At 45.9% G+C, this 9,358-nt stretch overlaps 1 pseudogene; it reads right to left on the bottom strand.

Annotated features, from left to right (window-relative positions):
- Positions 1-1,235: 1,235 nt before the first annotated feature.
- On the bottom strand, positions 1,236-4,843 carry LOC123172216 (uncharacterized; annotated as a pseudogene).
- Between the last annotated feature and the right edge of the window lie 4,515 nt (positions 4,844-9,358).

Genomic DNA, 9,358 nt, shown 5'->3' with positions numbered 1-9,358 from the left:
TTAAACCATACATTGAAACTATGTAAAACATTTCAATGCGAAAACAAATGCGATCATAATCGCAACCAAGGTAACAATTGATCCAACGGCATAATGATACCTAGCCTCGGTATGAATGGCATATTTTCTAATCTTTCTAATCTTCAAGTGCATTGCATCCATCTTGATCTTGTGATCATCGACGACATCCGCAACATGCAACTCCAATATCATCTTCTCCTCCTCAATTTTTTTTATTTTTTCCTTCAAGTAATTGTTTTCTTCTTCAACTAAATTTAACCTCTCGACAATAGGGTCGGTTAGAATTTCCGATTCAACCACCTCCTAGATAAATAAAATCTATGTCATGCTGGTCGGTATATTTGCCATAAACAATAAATGAATCAAATAGTTATAAAAAGATAATATATACCACATCCGAATCATAGACAGGACGAGGGCCGACGGGGGCGGATACGAAAACCATCGCACTATGTAATAAGAAGGAATAAAATAGTAAGAAAATTAGACAAGTATCTATCTAAAATAAGAATTTTTTTTCTTTCAAAAAGAAGATAAGAACAAGAGGCTCACCACGGTGTTGCCGACGACGAGATCGGCGCGGGCGGTCGACGGCGGTGAAGACGGGAATGGGACGTGACGGGCGGCTAAACCTAGACAAATCTCGAGGAAAATGGAGCTTTGAGGTCGAGCTTCGAGAGGACAAAGCTTAACTAGTGTGGCTCGGGCATTTCATCGAACACCTCATGTGCATAGGAGGTGAGCTAGAGCACCACAAAGCCCTCCCCTCGTCGGCCAGAGAAAAACAGAGCACTGGAGTGCTCTGCTCGCGGGCGAGGGGTATATATAGGCACCTCATTGGTCCCGGTTCGTGGCATGAACCGGTACTAAATCCGGGCCTTCTGTCCCGGTTCATGCCAAGAACCGGGACAAATGGTTGTGGGCCAGGAGCGAGGACCATTAGTCCCGGTTCATGGCTCGAACCGGGACAAATGGTTCCATACGAACCGGGACCAATGCCCACGAGGCCCCGGCCGGCCCCCTGGGCTCACGAACCGGGACGAATGCCCCCATGGGTCCCGGTTCGTGACTGAACCGGGGCTAATGTGAAACCTGCCCTGTGACCTATGCCCTGTTTTCTACTAGTGGGTAGTGACTGTAGTTACAGCAATATTGACCAGAAGTAATAGAGGAAATCACAGTATGTTGTCCTTGAGATCAATACTGGCCATATAAATAAACCTATAGACTGTAAAAATTAAAGTGATACATACCAACAATAACTCTTTAGTCCATGCTAGAGCCTGAGGGCAACTTCACGTTAGTAGCTGTGAAGAGTTGCATGTATTATTGCAGTGCTCGTTGCCAAATGAGATGGAACTCTTCTAGTTGAACATTCAGACAAAGGGGACATGCTATAGATGACACATGCCACTCGTCTGTACATTTTTGTACAACATAAACAAAAAGAAATCACAAACTGGGAGATTGAATATGTATAATTTCCAAACTATTTTCAGCATCTGCATTAGGACTTGCATTTTATTAAGTGCACATACTGGTAGTTGTGCTTCTAAACTCGTTTAAGCAAGAATCGTCTAGGATAAGATCTGTTAGAAATAATTTTGCTTAAAGAGCGGTAATCAAGCCGAGATTGAACTTCCAACTAACAGGAGCATAATTGCATAGCATCATATCTTCTTTGCTTCCTCGCACATGAAGACTACTTTGCTGCACATATCTGTAGCACATTTACAGGACAAAAAAGGCATGGTTGTAGCACATATATGTATGGAAGATAGGAAGGGAAGATGCATGTACATCAGAACAGAGATAAGAGTAACAACCTTAAATAAATTCAGAGATAGCAGTTGTTTCTGCCTGTTTCTGAATCAAACAATGGAGAAGTGCCAGGGTGTGTTGAGTTTGACACGAGGATGCTCTGTCATTCTTGGTTTCTCCTTACTACATCAGAGAGCTGCTATCTTTTTTTTTCTTTGAAACAAAGAAGGTGGCTGGTTGCCGACCTTATTTTTCAAAATAGGCCAGGGCCTGATGAAAAAGTACAGTTACAAAACAAAGCTTGTCCAGTGCACCCAGGTGCAAGGCACAAGCGTTCCCGGAGACGAGAGGAGAAGAAGAGGGGAGAGTAGGGAGGTGTTACATCATGTGTTCAAAAAGACTAGCCAGTTATTTTTTGGCTCCAAACCTGTAAATCATCCCTATCTCGCTGTCTTCGAGCTCTGTGACTCCAGAGACGAAGCAGAGAGCTGCTATCTGTTTCTGAAGCAAATAATGTGGACGCATAAGGGTCTGTTGAGATTGACGCCAGTCTTCCAAAGCACATACTGGGACACGCCGGGGTGCGAACACACTCCTGACTCCACGCTGCAGCAGCTTGACGTCATGGCTGGTCCTCGGACCTCGGATGGAGACCATCTCCTCTCCCACACCACCTGTGGCACCTTCGTCGTCTCGAGCTCGCCAGGGCTGTTGTGCCTCCCCGTTTTTCTACTCCCAGGAGCTCGCCAGGTTGAGCTCGTGCACATCAGATGCAACACACACACCCCACTTGCTTCTTAAAGGGCTAACTACAGAAAGAGCATCACACTTTTAGTACATGACTGACCATGTCAATTCTCAAGAAACTGAGATGATGTGACATTACCTGTCGAGGTTCAGGGAGGCATCATCGTCGATGTCCGTGACGGCAAGGCAGAGGGATTTGGGGAGCCAAACGGGGAGAGCGCCGGGGAGGGTAACGGGGAGGCGCCGGCGTCGGGGTCATCATCGGAGATAGAGGTGGCTAGGGTTAGCCGGGCGGCCGCGCGCGAGGGCGGAGCAACATGCATCGGTGGATGTTGGAAAGAAGGAGAGCCGGATGGGATCCGGTTGTGCTGTGGTGGCGCCAATCAGTAGAGGAAGTGATCCGTACTGGACGGCAGCAACGACGGCTCAAGAAGGAGAGGCGAGATGGGGGAGAGGCGAGAGAGAGAGATGTGTGTGTAGGTGTTTTAGGCGTTGGTGGGAGAGTAAAAAACCAGCGTGGAGCGTTGGATGGAGATGAGGCAAAAAAAACCAGACGAAAATAGATGATGGTGGGAGGTGAGGCGAAAAAAACCATGGAGGAGAAGCTACCAAGTCCGCCTTTAGGAGTAGAGATAGTACATTGAACATTGGGATGGTATAATAATTAGGACTCAGTTGGACAGATGACCTAGGTTTAGGATTTGGGCGCCGGCGAGCTCCGGGTGGGGATGATGATCAAATTGGAGGTCAAGTACAATAATTTAATTTGGAATTTTGGATCTGAGGGTTAGGATGCACGGCAAGCCGATATCATCTTCTCTTCAGAGTCGAGGCAGTCCGGCGAAGGAGACGAGTACACGACTATGGCACTGGATCTGGTAGTTTTCAGACAAGTGCTTGTGGGTTGTACATGAAGTGTGTACATGGGCTGTCCATGGGTTTTTAGTCTTCACCTGTTTGGACCTGGATACCAATGTTTGTAACTAACAAACTAACCTTTCTTAAAACAAGACCGGCGGAGTAGTCCTCTAATCACAGCCATTAATTTGCTTTAGATTGCAGAAGAAGAAAAAACTCCATCAAGCATAGAAGCACTCTTATTTGTACAGTACATAAATCATGCCTTCTTCACACATTTCTGTATATATGTATCTAAATCAATATTTATAGTACCATGATCCTTTTGTTAAGAGCGCACAAGTTATGCAAAATCGCAAAGCGGTGCATATGAACCTATATATATATATTCCCAAAATCTGTATTGAGTTGATAAGTGTTGATCCTAATTCGTATGGTCATAGCAAGAAAAACAAGCACAGCAAAATGATCGAACTTTCAGGGAATGTTAGAAATCTATTATTGCTAGAGCAACCGGCACCGCAGCAATCTTCCATTTTTCTCAACTATTGATCTACACAGTTACAGTTATGTTCTGATGCAGAAATCCATAGCTCGGTAACATCTAGTGTTTGATCTTAACAGAAACAACATAATGAACATGAGAATTATACTTAACACTGGTTCAGAATATCATCGCGGGTTCAGGGTGGTGCCATTACTCTGAAGAATTAGCAACCTGACCTGGGAGCCATCCAAGGTGACAACCCTGGTATCCACGACGCGCGACCTTTTGAAGAGCGCGGCGACGGCGGCGTGGTCCTGCTGCCGGTCCACGGCGAGGGCGATGGCGTCTCCGCGGCGGACAGCGCGCTCGGCCTACGCGGCGACGCGAGCCGGGAAGAGCGCGCCGGAGATCCCCGCCGGGTCGTCGGAAAAGATGAGATCGAAGGCGCCGTCAGAGAATGGGAGGCGATGGGGGTCTGCGCGACGGACGAGCGGCGGGAAGTCCACGAGGTCGATCCCGGTCACTTCGCTTACCCCCGCTGCGTGGAGTGCGTCGACGGCGTTGCCGGCTCCGGCGGCGAGGCAGAGGACGCGGGAGGAGCCGGCCAGGAGGCGGAGGCCACGGAGCGGGGCGAATACTGAGGAAGCCAGCGCGGCGGAGCGGCGGCGCCAGCGAGAGGATGAGCGGAGCTTAGCGAGCCGGCTGTCCGGGGGGAGGACGCGGCGGGAGGCGGCGTCGCAGGAGTCGCGGGGGAAGGGAGAGGGGGAGATGGTGTGGGACGCGGGGAAGCAGGAGGTGGAGGCGTGCCGGACGAGGCACACGAGGAAGAGCGTCGCCGCAGCGGCGACTGCGATGGAGGCGCGGGTAGCCAGCCGCTGGACTCGCTGATCCACCGCCGGCGGCGGGTGCGCGGTGGAATCGGCCATCTGTTGGCGTTTCGATCATGCGCGTCACGGGATGATCGGAGTTTGTTGGGATTCTCTCAGACCGGCAATTTTGTGGACCCATACTCTGTATGGGCCTTACAATGAACAAACTTACCTGGAAATCCAATTTGGCTCTAGTTAGCATATGTGCGTGCCAAAAACGTACTCCAGATGATACTTGCAAAATTTTAAGGTAAACGCTTGCATTTTAGCCTGTGTAAAAAAATGTCATGTTGCCTTCAAATGTTACACTTAATTGTATTTTATTTTTGCGACGAAGCATTTTCGCATGAAAATTGTCAAGCACCCTTGTTTACACTAATAACATGAACATCTAAAAAAACAGAATTTTTAAACTTTATTTATTCCTTATTTTAAATTTTCTGTTCATCGGGGAGCATATATGCTCCCAAAGCCAAACAGCCATCCACAAACTTTCCCAACTAATTAAGGGTAGTACACACGAGCAAAAAGAGCTAATGATGGGTGGAAATCATGGCTTTGTTAGAATCGCTTAACCTTTGAAGGCAGAAATGACGAAATCACTAATTAAGGGGTATACCTTGCAAATGCCACTCTCATCTTCTCTGATGGTGTTAAGTAGCCTAGCGCACTGCTTCCCCTCAGAAAAAAAGTAGCGTAGCGCATTGCATGCCGTAACCTGAGAGTTTTCTCTTTTTCTAAAATGTTTTTTCAAAACTTTTTTTTATTGAAATTTCTTGCATCAAATCGTCAAAATAAGATCCCGTGTTAATAGGTCTTGGTGAACTTTTTTCACGGAAAAACCAGAAAATTCCAAGAATGAAAAACCCAAAAATGGAAATGAAAAAATAAATCAAGAAAAAGACGAAAAAAATCAAAACTAAAAAAAAGAACTCAAGAGCACAGTTGTGCCTTTTAAAAAAAACTGGAAAGCATATGCATGCTTTTCCCTTTTCTGGAAGCACATGATGTGTTTTTCCATTTTCGGACAGCACAAATGTGCTTCTCGCGGAAGTGGAAGTTGTGTTTTTTTGTCTTCGAGAAACACAGTTGTGCTTCTCGTGGAAGCACATTTGTCCTTTCTCCTTTTTCGGAAGCACAATTATGCTTTCCTTTTTCGGGAAGCATAGTTGTGCTTTTTCATGGAAGCACATCTATGCTTTCTCTTTTTGGGGAAGCACGAGCGTAAGCATAGGTTGTGTTTTCCCTTTTTTGAAAAGTTTGCAGAAGCACATTTCTGCTGGAAAAGCATTGCTTCTAGAACAAATCAATTTTTTTCTGTCAAAACCTAAGAAAAAACAGAAAACCAACCCCTCCCCACAAAAAAACATGTGGAGTAAAAAAAAGAAATCTCGAGGGTGCGCCAGTGGCGGCTGGATACACTACTTGGTGTGATCAGAGGCCAAAAAAGACCTGTACAGGAGCTCCCCGAGGGGTACCTCTTAATTATTTGCTCCTTAGGAATGGTGGATCATATATGCCGCCCAAGGGCGGCAAATAGGGTTGGCTTCGTCCACAGCCCATTATAGTTCGACCAGCCCAGTTTGAGGCGGCGCGAAGCGTCGTTCGCTTGTTCAATTATTTTGTTTTTTCTTTTGCCTTTTTTTTTGTTTTTTGCTAGAAGTAATTTTTTGCCTGGTATGGTTTTCAGTTATGGTTTTTAGTTTTTGTTGTTTATTGATTTCTCTTTTTTTCCTTCTTCTCTCTTCAGATTTGGATTTCCTTTTTGTTTTCTTCTTATTTTTTACATTTATATTTTTCTAGTTTTATTTATATCATGACATTTTAATTGAGTATGTTGAATATTTTTTACATGCGCACTAAACCTTTTTAAGTATATGGAAAACATTTTTCAAATACACATTGAACATTTTTTTAATATACGGTGAAAAAATTTGTAATATAAATTGAACATTTTTATTATCTGATGCAATTTTTTATACATATGATGAAGTTTTTAAAATTATAAGATAAACTTTTTTAACATGCATCGATTTTTTAAATATAAGATGAGCTTTTTTAATATACATTTTTTAAAGATACTGAACATTTTTCTAAAAATATTTTTAAAATAGGTTCTATATATCTTGCTCCTAAAAAAATAGCCGAGGTTTTTTGGGTGAAAAGGGACTAAAAAGTGAAGAAAAAATGCTCAGAGGCAGAGTGGGCCGACCCATTTGCCCTGGCTTCAGGCGGAGCCTTCCCTATTTGACGGCCATTGGCGCCCAATAGGTGATCTCACTAGAAATATGAAGGTACAAACGAAAGCAACTAGAACAGACATGGCTTACATAATAGAGAAATGAATGTTCGCTATTATCCGTGTTCCGTTGTGAGTCCAACACATAGGTTAGGAGATAGGATACGCACGAGCATTTATGACTTTATGAGTTATTCACCCATTTTTCGACTGCGAATAAACCCCTCCCCGTAAACCCTCCCTCCTAGAAAGCTTACCCAACGACCACCTCCCTCTCATCTCTTCCCCCCTCGTTGCTACTAGAGGTGACCACCAGCAAGCCCGTGCGACATAGGTGAAGGTGGGAGCAAGGCCCTCCTTGCTCCCTCATAAGAAGGATGTCAGAAAATTGGGGCGGTGGCCCTCGGGTGGAATTTGCGGCGTCCGCCTGACTTGGCTCATAACATTGGTGTCTAGCCGGCCGTGGCACAACAAGTAGTGTGGTGCGCCCGCGGGCACAACGGTGGCGAATGTGGTTGGAGGCACAACGTCATTGCAATAACTGGATGTTGGATATCCAACGCAGTGGCGCCCAAATTTGGGCATGTGCACGACACTGGAAGGGTTGTAGTGGGTGATGGCCCTACATGATGCTTCCTCCTCTGATCTCCCTTGTTGTCATCCCTTGCCTAGGGGCCTGACCAGGGCGGCCGTGGCTATGGTGGTGTATTCTGGGCGACGGCCCTGGGGATGTGGCCGACATATATGTAAACGGTGACCACATTGCCGAATAATCGACAATATATGATTGTATGCATCGTCTGATGCAGAAGCCTGGGCTGATCCATCTTTTCGAGAGAAAAAAGCTAAGCTTTTCAATGGAGATATTCCCAGAAGCTAACTTCTTGTGTCTATGTATCTCAGCACACTTCTCGTGTTCACCTTCTCGAACAGCACCATATCAGCTCATATATTCATGCCTTACCTTGTGTTGCAATTCTATATATTTATCCTAAAAATTGGTACCAAACGTTTAACTCTATATTTAGCTATTATATACTATTTGTTACACGTGTGATTCAATGACCACTCCATATGTAAGTGATTGTGTTTGTTATTTATCAGGTGCTTGGCTTTTTTTTTCAGTCGTTAGTCAAATTGGACACATGCTTTGAGGCCAATACGAGCCACATCACCGTCAGCAAGGCATCGCCAGGACCGCGGCGAAGATGGGAAGGGAAGGACACGGTTGGCTGTGGCATCACCAGCGTAGGTGTCAGGACCGCGGCGAAGATGGGAAGGGAAGGACACGGTTGGCTGTGGCATCACCAGCGTAGGTGTGCTAGAGGGTTGTCGGGTTTGAGGACGGGGGGGGGGGGGGGGGGGGGGAGGAGGCTTTTCCAGTTTGAATGCACATGAGATTAGGTAGTACCCAACCTTGAGGCAAGAACACGTCGTCTGGCCAAGGCATCACCGACTAGAGCTCGTTAGAACCTCGAACGATGTAGTGTCCCCAATAGTGGAGAGCCAGTGTTTGGAGACGGAGGAGGGAGGAGTGGTTGGAGGTGGAAGAAACGATTGTGGAGCCGTTGATCAAGATCACACGGTGGCGAGCTAGAAAAAACTGGTTGCATGTGGTATAGTCACTCCATAAGTGATTGCACATGAGATGGACAACATATACTTATGGGTTCATTGCATTATTGATTGTTCTTATTACGATATCTTTTTTTTGCTTTTTATACTCACATACTATATATCTAGCTAAATATTCATCTGGATCTGTTCTTTTCTTTTTTGCGAGAAAACCTTCAATCTATTTATCTTCAATCATGGCGGTACAACAAACATCAGAAATAATAAAAATTACATCCAGATTCGTAGACCACCGAGCGGCGACTGCATGCACTGAAGCGAGCCGAAGGCATGCCGCCGTTATCGCCCCTCCCTCGCCAGAGCCGGACAAAACTTGTTGTAGTAGGCAATCGGAAAGTCGTCGTGCTAAGACCCCATAGAGACATCGTAGCAGAACAACAAGCGCTGCCAATGAAGAGTAGCGTAGATCGGAAGGATCCAACATGAAGACACATGAGCATAGACAAACTACGAATAGATCCGAGCAAATCCACCAAGAAAAGATCCGCTGGAGACACACCTCCACATGCTCACCGACGATGGTAGGCACACCACCAGGACGGGGACTAAGCGGGGAGAGTCTAATTCCATCTTCAGGGAACCGTTATCGTCTCGTATTCTTGAGCAGGACACAAACCCTAGGCTTTTGGGCTGGTATCCACCACGCCGCCATAGCCCTAAGGCCAATGAGGCGGACTGGTGGTAGCGCCGGCGGGATGCAGAGGAACCCTAGGCTTTTCTTAGGGGAGGAGGCTTTTTTTT

Source organism: Triticum aestivum, chromosome 1D, assembly GCF_018294505.1.
Source record: "Triticum aestivum cultivar Chinese Spring chromosome 1D, IWGSC CS RefSeq v2.1, whole genome shotgun sequence".
Taxonomy (NCBI): Eukaryota; Viridiplantae; Streptophyta; class Magnoliopsida; order Poales; family Poaceae; genus Triticum; species Triticum aestivum.
This window is presented reverse-complemented; position numbering and strand designations above follow the sequence as displayed.